Genomic DNA, 22,526 nt, shown 5'->3' with positions numbered 1-22,526 from the left:
AGCATAAGAAATGAAAAGGAAAACAATACAAAGCAACAAACCCAAGCAAGAGACAAGAGAGAGAACACACACAAAGACCTAATGCTTTAAGAAAATGCGGTGGTAATATCATGAAAAGATCTCCATACGAAACAGACAAGTAAAAATTATACATTGCAAAAACTTTTAATTGTTATCTAAAGGAAAACAAGAAGCAAAAGGGAGCCAAACCAACCAAAACCCTAGAAATTTCAAAAATGAAACATTTTAAAAAGGGAGAGAGAGTACTCGTGCGAGTTTGTTTGGTTTCGAGAAAAAGGGTTTGTGTAATCTGAAATCAGAAAATGGGCAAAAGTAGGGGATGATAACTCAGAAATTTTTACAGTGAGAGAGAGTAGAGGGAAAAAGGACTTTACTGAAAATGAAAGGGCAGTAGTAGGGATTTGCTTTTGGGAAAATAGATGCGTGCATCTCAGTCACCCCCACGTAAAACCGATGTTGGGCATTACCTCTTAACACCCCCTCCCCCTCTTATTCTCCCTTTTTACTTTTATTTAAATTTTTTTAATTTTATTTATTTTACTGACCAAAACAATATTTGGTTGGTAAAATTATAAAAAAAATTCAAATAATTTTTAAATAATATTAAAATATACTGACGAATAGAATATTTGGTCGGTAATAATTTAAAAAAATATTGAATAATCATAAAAAATACTGATGAAAACAATTTTGGTCGGTAAAATTACAAAAAAAATAAATAATTTTTAAATAATATTAAAATATACTGACAAATATATAATTTGGTGGGTAATAATTCAAAAAAATTTATAGAATAATTATAAAAAAACCGACAAAAACAATTTTTGTAAGACCCAAGTTCTACTAAACATCAATACTATGACTAAAAACCAAAATTTCAATATTTCAACTATAATTTATCCATTTCATCACCTAAGAATAATAATAATAATAATAATAATAATAATAATAATAATAATAATAATAATAATAATAATAATAATAATAATAATAATAATAATATGGAAAACAAGAAAATAATTTTATTTTATTTTGGACTGCACCTGAAGACTGCCTACGTAACTTCATAAGAAAATGAAGGATCAGGTCCACGTAGCTCTAAAAATAAAACCTTTAGCGTGCATAAATAATATAATTCCCATCCCCTTCATCGATTTCCACTCCAAGTTCAATAACTAAATTAAAACAAAATTTATGAACTGCATTAGAGTTTAGGACATGCCAAAATTCAGAATTCCAATTAAAAACTCGATAGCATCTCACCTAAAATTAAGCTTCCCCCTTGAAAAGAATAAGCAACACAAACTGTATATTTCACAACCCTTAAAGGCATCAACAATATCAACATAATTGAATAAAGTTATTCTAATTTTCTTTTTTTTTTTATCATTTATAAGTTCACACTTCAATAGTTTTTTAATAATAATAATAATAATAATAATAATAATAATAATAATAATAATAATAATAATAAAATTCAAGAATTCCACTACTCCATCCCATTCCATCTAGACAATACTCAAGCCCAATCAGATTGTCCACATAATATTTATGATGTCAATCCAATTGAAACATCAATTCATATCCTATTATTTATTGTTACAAACTTTTTCAAGTTAAAAGACTAGAAAAGAAATAATACCTCGTTTTGAACTATGTATGACAAATGTGAAGTAGACTTGCAAGAAAAATGGGTTTTACTCTAAGGACTAAAAATAAGAGCTTCTCGTACAAAATTATTAAAATGATTATACATATCATTCCCTCAACTGACACCAAATGTAAGCGTCTAAGCTCAGATCTTCTAGGCATTAACAGGAAGTCAAAACATTAAACTAACTATTAAGTAAAAGTATATATATATATATATATATATATATATATATAGACACACACACAGATAGAAATTTCAAGTGGCATCTGCATTCAAACACGAAAATGCACGATAATTGAAGATTTTTCGATTATCATTAATATTATCTTTTTCTTTTTTCTAATCTCCTGTAAATATATAAAATGCACGATAATTGAAGATTTTTCGATTATCATTAATATTATCTTTTTCTTTTTTCTAATCTCCTGTAAATATATCAATCACTAAGGCAAAAAGATTAACTAGTATATAGTAAAAAAATTGCTCAATACTTGGCCAATTCTATAGTCCTTTATCCTGAATTCTAGAAACAATCAATTAGGCCTACTGCACAAGCATTCAAAAGCCAACAGATTGCTAAGCCATAGTCTGATACAGCCCAAAATCTACACCCACTTGATACTCTAAAACCATATCAAAATTGTATCCAGTCTCCTAACCATAACAAATAAAGAAATAACTTCAATTCCAAGCAAGTTGCCTAATTTCAAAATTTTATTTTTCTTCTAATGAGCAAACAGAAATAATCCTCAATAGCAACTCAATTAAGAGAAACCTAACAAAATCATCATAAAAGCAAAATCTAAATAAGTAGATAAACAAATTAAACCTAGAGACAGAGGACAAACAAGGAAGGAATGAGTGTATATATATACCCGAGAGTGAAATAACAATTTGGAAAGTACCACTTTCGAAAGGAGCTGCGATTGGTCTAAGAATGGTACCAGTCAAGCGAGCAAGATTTTTCAAACTTAAGAGTGAATCATCCCGTTATTTTTTGATGGAATATTTCGGTTAATGAAACTTTCTCATTAGCAAAGACACTGGAAGATGAGGTTGCAGTGCTGAATTCCATGGTTGGGTTCATCTCCTTTCCTACCTTTATCTCCCCCATTTTTACCTTTTTCCTGATTCTTCTACTCTCCCTTCTCTTTTTATTTTTTTATTTTTTTTCCTTTTCCTTTTATCTGCTGGAGGGAGGTGCCAGCTGTCCAAATTTTTAAACAGATTTCATTTTGGTCATTGAACTTTGAAAATATCCTATTTCCTACCTCAAAACTTCTATAACTTTTCTTTCAAGTCCAAGTTCAAATTAAATTTTTCTCCCAAAATTTTATAAATTTTATTTCTATTCCTAATAACAACCATATTTAATATTTCCTTCAAAAATTGGGGTGTTACAATTTTGGTCGGTAAAATTACAAAAATTCAAATAATTTTTAAATAATATTATAACTTATTTTATTTTCTTTTAAACTAGTATGTGTTTTATTTTGTCCACTTCAAAAGTAAATTTTTTTAGCTAGTACAGGTGACTCGACTCTATTGAAAATAAATCCCAATTCGTTGTGTATAATTTTGAGATTTTATATAATTATATAATTATGTAAAAAAGCTTAAGATGTTTCTAATTTTAACACTTGGTGACTAAAAATTATTGTCGTCTCCTATACTTGTACCCTTAACTCACACTTCAAGGATGAAATATATAATTGTCCCCTATATTTGAGATTTTTTTTTTATTTTTAATTATGATAGAAAAGTTGCCCCCAATTCTAAATGGTAATTCAATTAGGGACAAAAAATATATTGGTCCCCTATAATATAAAAAAAAATGACTCAGAACCATAAAAAAAATTGGTCCCAAAAAATTATCCCCTATACTCACTTTTTTTGTAGTATTAGTCGGTAATATTAAGAAGAAAATAGAAAAAATTTAAAAAATCTTAAAAAATTTTACCTACGAAAATTATTCGTTGGTAAATCACAAAAAGTGTGAAATTCCCACATCGTTTATGAATAGATAGGAAATGAGTAAGTTTCTCTATAAAAGGAAAGCCACTCTCCAACATAGGAAAATTTTGGCATAGCCACTATGTGAGGCCTACATTGGGCCTCACTAGTAATTTTTTTTTTGAATCATTTAAATCTTAAAAAATTAAAAAATAATTTTACATTTAAATTAAAATAAATGATATTTAATTTAAAAATAATAAAAAAATTAAAAATTAAAAATTAAAAATAAATTAAAAATTAAATTAAATTAAAATTTTAAATTAAATTAAAATTTTAAAATTAAAATTAAATTAAATTTTAAAATTAAATTGCATTTAAAAGTTAATTTAAATTAAAAATTAAATTAAAAAATTAAATTATATTAAAAAGTAAAAAAATTAAATTAAAAATATAAAATAAAAATGATCTATTGGTAATTACCTATGATAATTTGTTGTCATCAGTAATTACCAATAAAAAATATTATTAGTAATTAGTCAATAATTTATAAGCATACAATCTCCTACGAAATTACCTATAAAAAAAAAATCCTAATTTACCTACGAAATAATTCGTTGGTAAATTTAGCGATAATATTTTTTTCATTAGTAAAAATTACCTATGCTAGAATTTATAGATGAAAAAAATTTAATTGGTAATTTGTTAGTAATCTTGATTACCAAGAACACATAGACATATTTGGTCGGTAATTTTCTTAATTATTTTTTTAATTTCTTATAGTGTTAAAATCTTATGTATTTGAACTTGTGAATTTAAGAAATATCATAAATAATTTAAATTGTCCCATTCAATATTAAATAAAATTTAAGGATTCAAAAATAACTAACATTATTAATAAATTGAAACTCATAATTTATTAATAATTTATACTACAATTATATTCGTGAATATGTAAATGTATTTTTGTGCTGGTTGAGCAAATGGTGGGATAAGGATTAGAAGTTGTTATGCTTAGCTGGCTGGTTAGTAAGGCTGCAGAAGTTGTTTTTTTATTGGCAGAGCGTACAGGTCAATTATTTTTAGCTGTATATAAACCAATAGCAGGTTGTTGCTGACCTTAGTAAGTGCTTTGTTAACTGGTGAAAACTATCTTTCTTGGAGTAGATGGCTGATAATAGCTCGGCAAAGGATAAATTAATGGTAAATGTGAGATGCCTCTTATTAATTCACCTAGTTTTGAGAGATGGCAGAGAGTGGATAGTATGGTAGTGTCTTGGATTCTAAATTCAATTTTGAAAGAGATAGTTGAAGCTTTCTTATATACAACTTGTGCCAAGGAACTTTCGCAAGAGTTAGACCAACGTTTTGGAAAGAGTAATGGTCCACTTTTGTTCCAAATGAAGAGAGATACAGGGGATCTTAATCAGGGAAATATGTTCTAATGGTATATTTTACTAAATTGAAGAAGAAGAGGGATGAGTTGTCTTGCTTGTATCCTTTACCTACCTGCACTTATGGGGCCTCTAAAGCAGTAGCTTGTATTGAGAGAGAAGATAGGCTTATGCAATTTTTAATGGGACTTAATGAGAGTTATGACCATATTAAGAATCAAATCTTGATTATGGATTCACTCCCTAATGTTAATAAGGCCTATTCAATGGCCTTACGGTGGAGAAACAAAGGGAGGTTCAGAATTTGGTGGTTGAGTCAAGCGATACTACTACTATAATGTCTGCTAAGTCACAGGGATTTAAGAAAGACAGTGGTTCAACCAATTTTCTTTAAGCCTGGATTTAAGAAGGAATATAACAAGAAGGATGAGAGGTTTTGCACTTTCTGTAATGTTCGAGGCCATGTTAGAGAGTCTTGCTTCAAATTCTTTGGCTATCCAAAGCGGTACAAAGAATTTAAACAAAAGAAAGGAAAGCAACAGGCCAATGTTGTCTCTCATTTTGCTGACCTATGGAGGTTGAAACTCAAAGCAAGTACACTGAATGGACTGCTAGTTTGCCTAGTCTGGTTTAATAGGAAGCGGAGAAGCTGATGAAAGGAAAAATTAATGCTATTGAAGCTACTTTTGCAGATGCTGCAGATTTTGCAGGTCAATTATCTAGTTCTAATCCTATTAGTATGATTTACAAGAATAAAGGTACTTATATGGATTATAAACACAGGAGCCACCAAGCATATTGTAGGACGGGGGCGTAAGGTGAAATATCATCCATTAGAATTATATAAAATACACCAGATAATACCCAGGAAAGATGGTGGAGTTACAATGGTCTCACTTAAGTACCACTTTCTTAAACAGCATTTCCTAGACATGCACTTCATACAATCCTAATAGAATCAAACCACTGGTAAGTACCGTCTTCCCATAACACTACCACGGTACTAAGGATTTGTGTCACGAAGGCATAGATAGACAGGAGTCGCCACCCGGGTAATAACCGGGACATATTCAGTGTTTCCTTCGAGGGTCATGGATGGTAACTTACTCCTTGCAGAGTTTCCACAACCGCCATTACCATAGCCCAATGTCTAGGTTCGGGATTGTGGGTACGTAAGGGGAAGGTGTTAGGCACCCTTACGCCTGGTCTAACCTCGTTAATTCAAGTGCCAGTCCTCTACTAATGTTTCTAAAATTCTTGTTTATCATTCCTTTATTAAACTTCATCCTAAAAAATGCAATTCTAATCCTACACACGCAAGTAATTCACAAAAGGGTTGTTGTTTACACACAATTTTCATGCACAAGTAATTCCTATCTATGGAATTGCTAATTATTTAAATGATATTTACCAGATGACTAAAATTAATTTATTATTGAGAATTTAATTTACAAACAAATTCAATTTCAAATAACCCTATGTTTCTATTTAACCTAATTAATTAATTTTTACCAAGTTACCCTAAGGATAATTGAACAAAGTTAATTATGTACATGTGCAATTTATTCTAATATCACATAAGGCCTAAACAATCACAACCTAATAAAGATTTCTAACATGCAAATTTATTTTACAATTACCAAGTATTAAATTAAATTTATTTTACATGCCAATGTTAGTTTAATTTACAAGCAAGATTAATTTTAATTTATAAAGTAATTATTTAAATTAATTACATGCAAAAGTCGGTTAAATTAAAAAAACAAAGTTAATTTTAATTTACTAAATAAAAATTCTATTATTACTGCAATTCCATACCAATGATTATTCTAGGAGTTTAGAGCTACTTACCTGTTGGCAAATGCAGTTGCCATTGGGGCAAGCTACCTTTAAAAAAGGGTCTTCTCTTCTAGTATGACAATGATATCCCTGGCTTACTCCCGTTTAGCTCCACATAAGCTCCACACAAATGCCCTCTTTGGTACTTACCTTAGGGCTACTTACCAATTTTATTTGTAATAAAAAAATAAAGAAACTAAAGAAAATAAAAGAAATAAAGAAAATATTAATAACAATTTACATTGAATTCTAACTTTAGTCTCCTAAAGGGTTAAAATTCCTAATTAGTTACAACTACCTAATGGTCTAAGTCTTCTAACATGATCCAAACACTTCATAACACTTCTTGAATTAAAAGAACACAGAAGAAAAATAGATCAAATATCAATTAAAACCCAAGAAAATACAAGAATATACAATTTTCAAATTCTGGCAGATTAACAGTAGCAAGAAATCCGATTTTTTAAAAATAGTTAGACGTGCCTAAAAATCATAAAAAAAATTACAAAAGATAGCCTACATATCATACAAGATTATAAAATTTATAAATCAAACAAAATCCTAGGCGAATGGTCTACATAAATTGTAACTTTTCTAAGTGACAGAATCGTACTACTTTTTTTATAAAATTCATAACTTATTAACCACAATAGATATGAATGCAAAACCAAATGGAAAAGATTCATAAGATTCTAAAATTAATTTTAGACACTAGATTTACACAAAAATATTAAGAAACAAGGGAGATATGGGCTCCACAAGTCGGGTATCCTGCAAATCAGATTTTATAGGAACCCTAATTTCAAACAGCCATAACTTACAAAATATTAAAGCTTTTTTTGTGATTCTAGAGCGTAAAATTAATAGAATTTCGTGTAGAATATGAATATAATTTTTACAAATTTTTTACAGATTCAGAAGATAAAGAAAAATAATAAAAATACAAGAGACAGAAACTAAACATGTGCAGAGTTGTGTATCCCCTCAAATTAAACATGATTACATTATCTATATGAGCATATAAAATAAATTGAAGACAAAGGGCATAGAATTAAAATATTGCATGGCATAGATCTTAAAAAAAAAATAATAAAAACTGACCTTCTAGAAATCTTGTATGAAAATCTTCTTGAAGAAAAGAAAAAATAAGGAAGAACTCAAAGAGTCTTGAATATTTCTAAATTTCTTATAGCTTTGAATTTTCTCTTCCTCTTTCCTCCCCTCCTCCCTTCTTTTTCCTCCAGTAGGGTATTTATAGGGTTTTGGGAGAGAGGTGTGATAGGGTTTGGAGTCTTAGGGTGATAAAGTTTAGATGACTTAAACAAGTATGATTGCAGAATTCGAATAAGACTGGGATATGGGTGAGGTGTTTCAACCAATAGGAAGACAGGAAAAAATAGAAGGCACCAATAGGGAGTGAGGAAGAGGTGTGGTAGGGTTTAGAGTCCTAGTGTGATAAAGTTCAGATAACTTAAATGACTAGGATTGATGAATTTGGATGAGACTGAAATATGTGTGAGGTGTTCCAACCAATAGAAAGAAAGGGAAAGGGGGTGACACCAATAGGGAGTGAGGAAGAGAGTGGGGCTAAGGAGGAGAGAGATATTTTATTATTTTAATTTTCAGAAAATAATTAAATGAGTCCCATTTAAAATTCCTAACTAGGCTTTCTTAGGCCCATTGAGTCCAATTAAACTTAATTAGGTCCATTTAAGAACTACCCATATTAAATTTAAACAAAACAAAATTTTATTTAAATTAAATTAATTTTCCAAAAAGCATATTATTATTATTATTATTTTTCAAGATCATGCCACGGAATTAATAATTCAGTTTCATGCCTTCAATTATATCTTACAGTTATACAATTTTTCATCATCAGGTTTCCTATGGCCTCAATGTACATACTCATCACAAAATAAGGGTCTACATATATGAATTCTGACCCTCAATTTTTTTGACAAAACCATACTTCTTTCAAATCCAAAACTTGCACATTTACCTGATGGGTCCTTTCAAAATGTGACATGTGCTGGACATATCACTTTAAGTCCAAAAATTACCTTAATTGATGTTTTATGTGACACTTTTATCTCTACTGACAATCATCCTTCCTTTGCTTTCCATGACCGTGGAGTCTAGCCAATTGAAGCATCTAAAACCATCAAACTGATGATCAACATCCATCTTACATCTCCTGCAAAACTGGTGAGTAGGGAGGGTGAGCTTCTAGGGAAAAGCTCAGTGAGTTGGCATTTATAATACACATAATGCAACAGACGGAACTAGGAAACAAGAAGCTAAATGAATAAGTTCAATAATAAAATTTTTAAAACAAGTTGAATAAAGTAGATAATAAATTTCAACATGCATGCTATGCAATTTCTAAGATCTCCATATCAATCTTAATTTAAATTCTTCTTAGTCTCCAATCATTCCTCACATATGTAAAAATATTGATAATTAGCTCTTGACATCCAAGGATATGCCAATGTATCAAAATAGATATCAAAATCATATCCGTACTATCTTAACCTCACAGTGGCAACTTCACCTCTCTATGTGCAGCTCTTTACTACTGCAATGATTAAACTACTGTCATCCCTCGAGAGGAAGCAAATATACTAAATATAATTCAATATCTCATAGTGATACTAAGACATATCATAGTAGTCAAGACCATACACCATCAAATTCGCCATCTCCAATAACATAATTATGTTGAATAAAAATTCATTGCTACCCAAAGTAGCTAAATAATCACTCAATCATCATGTTAATCTACAATCTCATAATATTTCTCACAATTCTAAAATATTAAATCATATTTGCTAAATTTTGCTGCTATTACTCCATAATGTGCTACAATTCTCATTACCATTTCCATTCTCATAATCTCTTAACTCTCTTTCTAGACTTGCTAATGTGCATGAAACAAGATTTGAATAATAATGAATATATAATAGAATCAAATTGAAACAAAATGAGAAATCAAATAACCAGAATATAACAATAGATATCAGAAGCAAATCACAATTTTTGAAGGAACAAGAATCAATTAAGAAGTAAATTCATGCTAAATATTGTAAATACCACTCACCTGTATTGTAAGATACCAACTCACATATATCACTTGTCCATCCATATAAATCATAATCCAAAAGCTCCTCCTAAACCATAACAATTTAATAATCAAAATCAACCATAAGTTTCACTTTCCATATTAAATATTTAATGAAAATTCGACAGCATTTTCTCTTAAAATTAAACTCAATTCCCTATCACATACTCAAATCCACCATTCAAAAATCACATCAACATATCCATATACCCAACTCATATCTCCATATAAATATCATTCCCAATACTTCCTACTCAAATCTCAATAAAATATGTCCTATAATGTATCCATAACACCAAAAATCCATCTAAACATATATAATTCTTTCTCAAAAATATTCCACAATTACATAAAAATTCAATAAATACTATATCCTATCTCAAAATAATTTTAGTTCCATCAAAATCACTTATTCAATTTAACACAACCATTAATACCCAATCTAGCAGCTTATATATTTAAATTTATATATAATGATCCAACAATTAGATAAATCCTGAATTTTAACCATATATTCAAGACATCCATATACATCATCAGTAAAAATTTTAGCATCAAATTATCTCTGCATCATGAGATATCAACATATTTATCCTCCCCTTTAAATTATGAATTTTTCAGAAATCATTCTTAATTAGATAACTCATACAAAATAATTTATATCACATAAACCACAAGTCTAAAATTCACTAAATTTTAACACAATATCCTCAACATCCTAAATATCACCTGTACCAATTTCATAATTTTCTAAGGATTCTATTTATTTTCCTCAAATTTCAGTAGCCAAAATTCAGAGTTCTACTTACAGATAGCTTGTGTTCAACAATTTATTTCTCCAAATCTAACCATTGAAAAATCACCAAATTTTAATCATAACTTCTACACATATAGACCTTCAAAATATTCAAAACACAACAATAAAAGATGAAGCAAACTTACCTAAACAGAAGGCAAAGCTGCTGCCCCTGCAGAGTCTTGCTTCTGCCACTTTTCACCTTCTTCTCCATTTCTCTCTCTCAAATTCCTTATACCCCAGATCAAAATCCTTCTGTTCTCCTTGTTGGTGTTCTTTCTTGCTACAGAAACTCAAAAAAAAATCCAGCACCATCTCCCTCTTCCCCTCTCTTCTTCTCCTTCTTCCCTTCTTTCTTTCTTTTCCTTTCTTTTTCCCCCTCTCCTCTTTCCCGATTCTTCTTCCCATTTCTTTTTTTTTTTTTTTTTAAATAGAGCCTGCTGGAGAGTCATGTGGGTTGCAACCTGCTGTTGAATTTTTTTAACTAAATTTCATTTTGGTCAATTAACTTTTCAAAAATCCTATTTTCCACCCCAAAACTTCTATAACTTTTCTTTCAAGTCCAAGTTCAAATTAAATTTTTCTCCCCAAAACTTTATAAATTTTATTTCTATTCAAATAATAACCATATGTAATATTTATTTAAAAATTGGGGTGTTACATTTTATATTTTCCAAATTTTAAATGCAACTTGTTGTCTGTCAGTGTTCTTACCAAAACCTCAAATATGTTAGTAACATTTCTTCATGACAAGTCTTTGTTGCAGGATATGCAGAGTGATGAAGTCATTGCTATAGGAAATATTCAAGCTGGATCATATATCTTAGATCCAAGTTCAATTTCTATTCCTTTTCTTCAAATTTGTTTTGTTACTTGCAATAGCCAATCATTAGACAATTAAGTCATTTGGCATGATAGGCTAGGCCATGCCTCAAACACTAAACAGAATCATATTTCTTTAATAAAGTTGAGTAAGATGGCTGATCATGTTTGTACTATTTGTCCTTTATCTAAACAACAGAAAATTCCATTTCTTACTAGTAGTATATCCACTGGTGCTACTTTTATGAACACAATAGTGGATGATTTTAGTAGATACACTTGGACCTATTTCATTTCTACCAAAGCACAAGATCTATCTGTGTTGTTACATTTTATACTAATGGTTTAAACACAATTGCAAAAAACAGTTAGAGAGATAAGGACTGACAATGGGACAGAGTTCCTCAACCAGACCTGCAATGAGATTTTTACAAGTAGAGGAATTATCCATCGGAAGTCTTGTGTATAGAGTCCATAGCAAAATGGTGTTGTGGAAAGAAGAAACACAAACACCTTTTGCAAGTTGCCAGGTCCATAATGTTTCAAGCCAATTTTCCTAAACATTTTTTGTCAGATGCAATACTTACAGTCACTCACATAATTAATAGACTTTCCACTTAAGTTTTACATTAGAAAACACCATACATGTTGTTTGATAAAGTACCAGATTATTCTTACCTAAAAGTTGTAGGTTGTCTTTACTATGCTGCAAACACATCTCCCCACAGAAATAAGTTCGATCATATAGCCATGCCTTGTGTCTTGTTAGGTTATGCATCACAACATAAGGCCTATAAACTGTATAATCTTCAGTTAAAGAAAATTTTCAATTCCAAAGATGTAGTGTTTCATGTGTCAGTGTTCCCATTTTTTAATAAAATAAAATTCTACTGATTCTTTAATTCTAATTCCTTCTTGCTGTGATCTTGACAGTAATTCCATTCATATTTTTCAAGTTCTTGAGTCTTCCCCAAAATTCATTCTTCTTCACCAATTTCATCTTCATCACCAGTTTCTTTCATTCCATCCCAACCTGTTACATCACTATCTCCATCTCAATCCATGCAACATTAGTAAACTGATACCTCAGATCAATCACAATCTCCAATGCCATTACCCCAAAGATGAAGTACAAGGACCATAACCAAACCTGCTTGGATGCAAGATTTTGTGGCCATAGTCCAGCAAATCTGAATCAATCCATTCTAGCATTGGCTTTGACTTCATCACCTCTGCACCACTTTCAGGTCTTTTGTTATCTTTAGCGCTACTTATCTCAGTTTCATCGCCAATGTGTCTATAATTTCAGAATCGTTTTCTTATAATCATGCCAAACATGATCAGAATTGGATAAATGATACGCAAAATTAATTAAATGCATTGGAGGCTAACCAAACTTGGCAGCTTACTACTTTGCCAAAAGGGAAGAAACCCATAGGCTGCAAATGGGTTTATAAAGTGAAATATCTGCCTGACGGAAGTGTGGACAGATACAAGGAAAGCTTGTAGCAAAGGGATATAACTAGCTACTTGGTTTGGATTATACAGAAAACTTATTTCCAGTTGCAAAAATGGAGGCTGTAAGGATCTCCCTAGCTATTGCAGCAGTTAAATGCTGGCCTTTGCATCAATTAGACATCAACAATGCTTTCTTACATGGATATATAGATGAGGAGTTGTACATGTTGCCTCCTGAAGGGTATACCAAAGCTGGCTTTGCTCAAGCATGTAAGTTACAGAAGTCCCTGTATGGCCTTACATAGGCAAAAATGGAGTGGAACACAGCCAAATTGAGAGATTTTGGTTTTGCACAATCCCCACATGAGCATTGATTGTTTGTTAAAGTTAAAAGTTCTACATTCGCAGCTTTGTTGGTATATGTAGATGATGTTTTAATCACTAGAATATCTGAAGACTTGATATTCCACGTCAAACAATTTCTCCATCAGCAATTTCTTATAAAAGATATGGGGTATGCCAAATTTTCCTCGGTATTAAGATAGCAAGATCAGATTCAAGAATGTATTTGAGTCAAAGGAAGTACATCCTTGATATTTCAAAGATGTTGAATTACATGATGCTAAATCAGTTTCTTCCCCTATGGTTAAAGTCTGCAAGTTAGTTCTTGATATGGGAGAACCTTTTTCTAATCCAAAAGTGCACCGATGACTTGCAGGAAGATTGCTTTATTTAAGTTTTAATGGACCAGACATAACATATTCAGTACCATAACTAAGTTAGTATATGGAAGTACCTTGCCAGTCTCATCTAAATGCTGCATTTTATATTCTCAAATATCTTAAAGGGCGTCCAGCAAAAGGAATATTTTTTCTAGCTAATAACTCATTGTAGATTTCATCTTATTGTGACGTTGACTTTGCTGGTTGCTCTACCACAACAAAGTCCATTACTGGTTATTGTATATTTCTAGGCCCTTCACTTATCTCTTGGAAGTCCAAGAAACAATCTATTGTTAGTTGTTCATCAACAGAGGCAGAGTATCGAAGTATGGCAAGTACTGTTTGTGAACTTCAATGGATCACTTACATTCTTCGCGAGTTTCAGCTACTAATGTCCTTACCAATTCCTTTAAGATGTGACCATCAAGCTGCCTTACACATTGCATCAAACCCAGTTTTTCATGAAGGCGCTAAACATTTAGATATTGATTGTCATATTATGAGGGATCAATTAACTGCTGGTTTTATCTCTACTGCACATTTTTCTTCCAAACACCAGCTTGCAGACCTGTTTACTAAGCCACTTTGTAATAAGTCTTTCTCATTATTACCGTCCAAGATGGGGTTGATTGATTTCTCCCCAACTCCATCTTGGAGGAACGAGCCGGTGCCCTAGTGATGGGTAACCCAGTGGAAAGTTGCGGTCCTCGCAACTAGGAGCCCTAGACCTAGGAAAAAATTCATAAAATAATTTTGGGACTCAAGAGAAGAGTCATTGAGGGTTTTATGGCATTAGAATGCCAAGAAAATGCTTAGAAAAATTTTTCAATTGGTACAGACAATTTTGGTCTGTTAAGCCAAACGGAGGGCATTTTGGTCATTTTGCCTTCAGAGGTGATTTTTGGCCAACTTGTCCAGTTAAGTAAATAATTATTATGACACAAAATGTGAATAAATATTGCTAAAAATTAAATTGAAAATGAGTAGAGAAGAAAATAAGAGAAAATGAGATAAAAAGCTAATTATGACATCACCATGATGTCATTAAACACTTACCACCAATTACAATTAATCAAGCTCATTTAAAATAAATAAAATGAGATAAGAATAAACAAAAAAGGGTCATCAGCTGCTCCAAACAAATCCAGCCGTCTCCCCCTTCTCCCATAGCCATTTCCTCCATGAAAGCTCACCCAAGCTCCCAACCTCACAAAATCTCACTTGAAACTCTTACCTAGCTTCACAAAAAATTTACCTAGCAACTTGAACATCCTTTAGGCAACCAAAAGAGGAAGGAAAGAGCAAGTTTAGTTGGCTTGAAATTCTGCTCCAACAAGGTTAGTGTCCAACTCTTACTCCTTTTGCTTTAATTCATGTTCAATGGCATGAATTGTGTAAGAAATATAAGGAAATAAAGCAAACAAGTGATTGTGTGCAACTTACAATTTTTGGCAGCTAGGGTTAGCTAGGGTTTGATGATTTTTCTTTATAGAAAAATGGTTATGAGCAGCCTTTGGTAGTGGATGGGGTATTGAACATAATAAAGTAAGTGAAATGCAAGAATTGTGCATGTATGAAATGAAAAAAATTGGACACTTGAACAATTCTAGGGTTTGCTCATGTGATGGTTCATTAACCTTGTAATGGTCAATTAGTGACCATTTAAATGTGTATGATGAGGAAATGAAGTGAGTTGAGGCTAGGCATTTGTGTATGGGTGAGCTGCCTTGGCTGACTTCCAGGACTGAGTATGAGTCCAGCAGGTTTGGGCAGTTACAAATGGAATTGTAGAGGTTCAATTGGTGCAAGGTCAATTGGACATGAAACTAGATACATAATGGCACAACTTTGGTATAGAAACCTTGCCCAGAAAACCAAACCAAGTTAACCTAAAAACTGCCCTAATCCGGGTGACTTGCATTCTGCTTGGGCAAATGACCAAATGAACAGTTTTATTCATTTGGTCATAACTCAGTGTAGAAAGGTCCAATTGACCTGAAATTTTCCCAACAAAAAGCTGAGACATAGGCCTACAACTTTAATGAGGAACAAAAATCCAAATTCTGACCATAACCTAGTCAAATTGCCAACCAAACTTAGGTTACCAAATCTGGCAGAACCAGTTTTGCCCAGAATTTTGGATTCTGTCCAATCCGGCCGGTTATGGTGTTTAGGCCATAACTTAAGCTACAAAACTCTAAATGGAGTGATTCAAAAAAGGAAATGTAACTAGACAAAATAAGGAACAACTTTCATGAAGACAATTTTGCCAAATTCCTACTGTACAAGTGACCAATGGAACAGTAAATATGAGGCTTGAAATTTGAAAATTTTGAATAACTAACACTAAGCTTAGAAATGGTATTGGCAACCAATACTAACAATTTTAGAATGCAAAATGTGGTATGTTGGGAGTATTAAAACCAATGTACCTATTGTCTATGCAAAAGTCAACATTTTAGTTGACTAATGAAATAAATAGTAACACCTAAACTTAAATTTCAAGAATTGTAAAATTTAAAAGTATAACATGCCCTAGTACACCTAGCAAGATTGGTTTGGATAGGTTGGCATGCCAATAGGGTTCAGTTAGCAGTACTGCACATGGCATTATGTCATTTTGTGATTTTATGGCTTTTAGCCATTCTGACATTGTGATGTTACTTGGCATTGTGCCTAATGTTATTACAGCTTATTAGTTGTTCTGTTGCACACCGGGAGATACATATGTGACCGATGGTGTGACGGCCCGAGGTACTTGATACCCAGTGCCAGTTTACCCGTTTATCCAGTCCAGTCATCCAATATAGGTTACTTGGGCAACCAAAAATGAAAAAGGATAAATTTAATGAAATAATGAATATAACAAGTACAAAACAAATAAGACTATAAATAATTATCAGAAAATGGTCTGCATAAGACATCAGAACATTTACTGTATATTTATTTTCTGTTATTTCTTTTATTTCTATTATTGGTACCACTAAGTATTATTGCTTAGCGCGTTACTTTTTTTCACGCGTAGGTTTTGGAGAGATCGATAGAGAGCCCAGTAGACCACAGACTGAGTGAGACCATCTGCAGCTCTGCATAGTGTCCGTGTCACCTCACCGTCTTCAGTGCATTGGTAGGACACTAGGTTTCATTTTGGTATTATTTAATCAAACTTTTATTTTCTCATGTATAATTAAGACTTATGTAATGTATTTTGATATTAATGTAAATAGTGAAAGTGTTTATGAATGGAACATTGAGTATTTATTTATGACTTGTATATGAATATTATGTGAAATGAATGAATGAGAAATGGAAATATTATTGAAAAATATTGAGACATTATTGATGAAATAGAGTTTGGGATTGATTGAAAATTTTGGAAGTGTTTTTCTCAGGTTCCGAAGAACTGTTTTCTCCATTTTTAGCCAGTACTCTGTCGGATTTTCTATAAAATTTGCGGAACCTCAAATAAATTTATGATTTCAATAAATGACTTCAATGAATGATATTTCACGAATTATAATTCATAAATATGAAAGAAATAAATTAGGAAGGATAAAAATGATTGAAATAAAATAGAATGTTCCGGCACACTGTGTGACATATATTACTCGGCTATACTGTAGACGGGTAAGGGGTGTCACATAATAAATAAATGGGTCAGACATTCATTGAAAATGATTTTGATAAAGACCTCTCGACATTTAAGTTAGAACTAATATGGAAGAAGTGTGTAAACTAGATTAGGATCAATGACATATCTGGCAATAGGAGATGTCATGTCTTTTTTATAAGTTTCAAATGATGGTTAGTTTCTATTTAAGTGGCATTTTGTTGATGGCAGGATTGAAAATCCCATAAAGATAAGAATTGTTGTCTTTGATCAAAATTCTTTCTATTTAGGATGAGTCATGTATCTGAATGAGTAATGTGTCCAGATAAGCCACCCTTCTAGACGAGTAGTGTGGCAGATGAGCCATCCATTTGGATGGGCAATGTAATTGATGAGCCATCCATATGAATGAGCAATGTGGCAGATAAGTCATCTGTACGGATGAACAATGTGGCTGATGAGTCATCCATTTAGATGAATCATATATAGCCGAACCATGTGGGGTCAAACAATGTGTGGCCGAACTATCTTCTGATCGAATCATGTGTGGCCAAATTATCTTCTGGTTGAACCATATTTTGCTGAACTATCATCTAGCCGAACTGTGTGTGACTAAACTATCTTTTGGCCGAACCATGTTTAGCCAAACTATCTTCTAGTTGAACTATCTTTTGGCCAAATTGTGGTGGTCGAACAATGTGTGGCCAAATATCTCATAGCAAACCATGTGTGACCATACTATCTTCTGGCCGAACAATATTTTGACTAAACTATGTGTGGCCGAACCACTGATACAGTTTGATCTATGATCTATTTGAAAATCTGAATTATTAGGTCAAATGTATATTTATTTTGAGGAGATATACCAATATCTAAAAAGGAAAAGTTAAAAAAATATTATATATTTTTGTGCTTTGATACGTGAGTTATTGTGATTTATTTTTTTGTTAATTTGATATTTTATATTTCCCTTTATTAATAAATTTGGTTCTAACCATTAATTATTGTTAAACAATGTTGATGTAGTAATCATATAGATATAATTTGTATTTTTTTATTATAAATATAATTTATTGAATAATTATTTTATTAATAAAATTTAAAAATTAAGAAGATCCTGAATAGTTTAAATAAAAATCTCATTAATTTTTATTAATTAAGTAATTAATACAAATTAAAAATAGAAATATAATATAATAATATAAAATTTTAACAAATTATATTGAATTACATTTACTTGTTTAAAATATTGGATAAATTAACATAATTTTATTATATGTATTTATAAATAAAAAATATTCAATTCTTTATACTAAAATTTATTGAATAAATTTACTGAGAGGTGTTTGAGACTTGGGGGCCATATCCCCTCTAGCCCCAACATAGCTCCAGCCCTAATATCTAGGATTAAAAACTGAATTAAATTTTCAGAATGGTTTCGAATCATTTTTTTTTTATATATATATTTTAGTTTTAATACGGTTTAATTCTCCCATTTTGATTTAATTCGATTTAGAATCGAATTTTAGTTCTTCAAATACTTTTAACCTTGTGTTTAGATGGAAGAATTTTAAATATAAGATTTGAATTTAATAAAAGTATATATTTTATTTAATTGATTAGAGTTATGAATATATGTTAAGCTTGTAAATATAATAAACATCTTATTTGAGTGTGAATTTTAAATCATTTATAAAAATAATATTATTTTAAATTCACTCTAAAATGTTCATAATAAGTAAAATGGTAATATTTGAAATTCATAATTTATTAACAATTTATACTAAAATCCACAATTTAAGAATAGTGTATACTAAAATAAAATCCAAATACCTCATTTCAAATTAGGCTATGTTTGTTCTATGGAAAATATTATTTTGAAAAATATTTTTTTATATTTTCTAATATTTGGAGTACTCAAACAAATAGATCAACGAAATATTTTTTTCTAGTTAAAAGAAAAATTAATTCATTTTTAAGGATGATAACTTTTCTTTAAAAAAAAAGTTCATTTTCTTTATTTTGATAATCTTATTAAAATATGAAAATATTTATACATGTATGAGATAAATATATACTATTAATTTAATATTGTAACCAAATAATAAAAATATTTTCAATAAAAGTATTTTCTTAAAAAATAATTTCTATAGAAAATATTTTTCATATACAAATTATTTTTTATGAAACAAATAAAAGCTCATATCAAACGTAGCATAGAATTAATTATTAATTGATGTAGGCTACCGCAAGTACCTAGGTCATTCAAATAGTATAGAAAAAGATATCGTTCTTACTAAAAGTTGTGTTTTCAATTGAATTTTTGATAGAAAATCAACTATATTAAATTTGTAATTTAATCAAACAAATAAAAAGAAATTTGAGAATTTGAATTTTAAGGTATGAAAATACAAAACTCAATTCAAACAATGACTAATTTAATAATTGGCTAAATAAAGAAATTGAGAAATTAATAATAAAATTTGATGAAATGAGATTAAACTAAACACTTAAAAGTGAAAAAAAAGCAACAATTGTAAAAAGACGATTCTAGAGTTAAGGATTCATATTCAAGTCAATTAGGAATTTTCCCTAGCTAGCTCAATCTATGAAATTTATAGATTTAAAGGATATCAATTCAAAATTCCTTTGAAATCTCTTTTGAGTTAATCAAACAGTGCCTTGGTTAATTAAATTCTACTTTTGCGGAGTTTAAAATTAACCACGATCCATTAGGTTCTTTAATCAATCTATTAAGGCTTCTTAATCTTAGTTTATTTCTAGATCCAAGCTAATTAAGTTCAATTTTTTTATTATTTATCACTTTGTCTTCTCCTTTCGATCCTTAAACTAAGGATTAAGAACATAACTTAATTGAGCCCTTCACTAAACATGTAAATAAGCACACAAGAAATAGATTAAATCTCATAAATTTCATTAAATTAGGACTAACCCAGTTCAATCCACAAAAATAACTCAAATATTATATCCCTAACTCCAAAATCAAAGAAAACTACTCACAATCCATGTTTATTACAAGAGATTTTGTGTAGAAGAAGAAATATAACATGAAAACTAAACATAAAACTAAAAAACCCAATGTTTGGCATGAAAATCTGGTGAAAAAGAGCCAAAATCCCAATTGGCATATGAAAAATGACGTTCTTCCTCTTTTTGTCTCTCTCCTTTTCTTTAATTCTTTCTCTTCTTGTTCTTCTCTTTGGAAAAAGTGATGTAAGGAGGCTTAAATATCTCTTGAAAAAAATCAAGGATGGCCTAAAAGTGGTTTGAGGTGAGGTCACTACACGTGTGAGAAGATTTGCTTCTTCAGCCAATTAAAGAGTAACTGCATAGCTTGAACAGTGTTTGTGTAGCATCTTGTGCAGAGTCAAGTCTAGAAAGGATGAGTGAAAACGTGTAACAGCCCGATCCTTCTCCAGTTAGTATTGTCCGCTTTGGCCCATGGGCCTCACGGATTTGTCCCTTGGGAGGTTTCATTCCCAAAAGCGCGCTGACCAGGTGAGGAAGGCTCCCACATATATGGCCCAAATCTTTTCTTCCCGTTTTCGATGTGGGACACGAAGTTTCCACCCCAGTGCGTAGCTGGTTGAACAAGCACGTCCCAACCCCATCCCTGGGTCGTGACAAGCCCACCAGCTTCCGCCTGGTGCGTCCTCGCACCACACACCGTACTAGAGGGAGTCCAGCTCTGATACCACTAAATGTGACACCCCTTACCCGTCTACAGTATAGCCGAGCAAGAAGTACCACATTCGGTGCCGGAGCACCCTATCTTGTTTTATCATATCTATTGTAAACTTTTTATGTCATTTAAAACATGTATTCTATGTGTAGAAATTTTTTTTTTTTTTTATATCTTATTTCTGTGGAGACCTGATGAGCCTCCCTTATTTTATTAGCATCTGGCGGATTCCACTAATCACCTGTTAACATGTTCATATTCATTTTACACATTTCCATATCATATTCTCATGTATCATATCATTTACAATTATTTATGAGATCTCAAAATGAAGTATTATCTATTGCATTCATATAGAAATTCATAGATAATAAATTACAAGTTTTCATTTCAATCTCAAAGTTTAATTACAAGTCCAAAATGAAATACATCATAAACTAGTAATTACATCATGACTAAACATAATGAACCAAAATACTAGTCTATACATGGGCCCTACCAAAATACAACAGACCGGTGAGGTGACTCTGGACAATGGCAGATCTGATCAAAGCTCTGCCACTGTACTCATCGGTGTCACTGCGGCGCCGTGGTCGATCTCCAGTACCTACGCGATGGAAAACCAACGCGCTAAGCATAACGCTTAGTGGTGCATAATTTATAATAACAATAATTTAATAATTTGAAATAATATATGCAACTCATAATTTCTGGGTATTTTACATTTTTATTGCTCTTTGGAAATAATTAACATTATTGGGATCTTTTATGATTACTTATTGTATTTTAAGTCTTAATTATTTATTTATTTTTTTTTCAGTGCCCAAGAAAACCTATAACAAATTATAAAAGCTGGATGTACGGGTGTATACTGGTTAGACAGCCATATGTCTATCCAAAGATATCGCTGCCGTGCACGAGGCCACCGTTGGGCACGAGGCCGTGCACGAGGCATCACCGAGCTTGTAAAGCCAGAAATAAAGTAGGCATATAGCCTGTAGAACAATCATACCAGACATATATTGTCAGTTCATGATTTTCTCGGTAGGCAGTACTGCTATCTGTAGTCCCTAATTGGTATACCAATTTATCCAACTAAATAAATAAGTCTAGGTATACTATGGGCAATTAAATATTTTTAATAAATTTAGCACTATTCACTGTTACTATTTTCTAGTACTGTTCATTAGTACTATTAATTTCATATTAATAGGAAATTAGTCCCAATTTACATATTCATATCATTTTTAATATTTAATTATCCTTATGAGGATTTTAATTTTCATAGATAGCATTTTTCCCATGAACCTTTCTTTAGGTTCATGTTGATGTGTTATATTTATCTAGGAATTTGACTAGGTTAGGATGTCTATTTAGTCACACTTGCTTCATAACAATTGCTCCTCTATGTTTAAACTTGAATTTCAGTTTTT

The 22,526-nt window shown here is 31.0% G+C and overlaps 1 protein-coding gene across 6 annotated transcripts in view; it reads right to left on the bottom strand.

The window, feature by feature from the left end:
• The window catches only part of LOC110661290 (uncharacterized), a 33,583-nt gene extending 22,419 nt beyond the window's left edge, over positions 1–11,164 (bottom strand). For 5 of the 6 annotated variants that reach the window (XR_009149479.1, XR_009149475.1, XR_009149478.1 and 2 more), the window contains exons 1-3: positions 10,925–11,164; positions 9,962–10,031; positions 8,925–9,066 (exon numbers count right to left, since the gene is read on the bottom strand). The gene's annotated coding sequence lies outside the window, so the exon portion shown is untranslated. The other variant, XR_009149477.1, reaches the window with a different exon arrangement.
• Between the last annotated feature and the right edge of the window lie 11,362 nt (positions 11,165–22,526).

This window comes from Hevea brasiliensis, chromosome 6, assembly GCF_030052815.1.
Source record: "Hevea brasiliensis isolate MT/VB/25A 57/8 chromosome 6, ASM3005281v1, whole genome shotgun sequence".
NCBI classification, from domain to species: Eukaryota; Viridiplantae; Streptophyta; class Magnoliopsida; order Malpighiales; family Euphorbiaceae; genus Hevea; species Hevea brasiliensis.
This window is presented reverse-complemented; position numbering and strand designations above follow the sequence as displayed.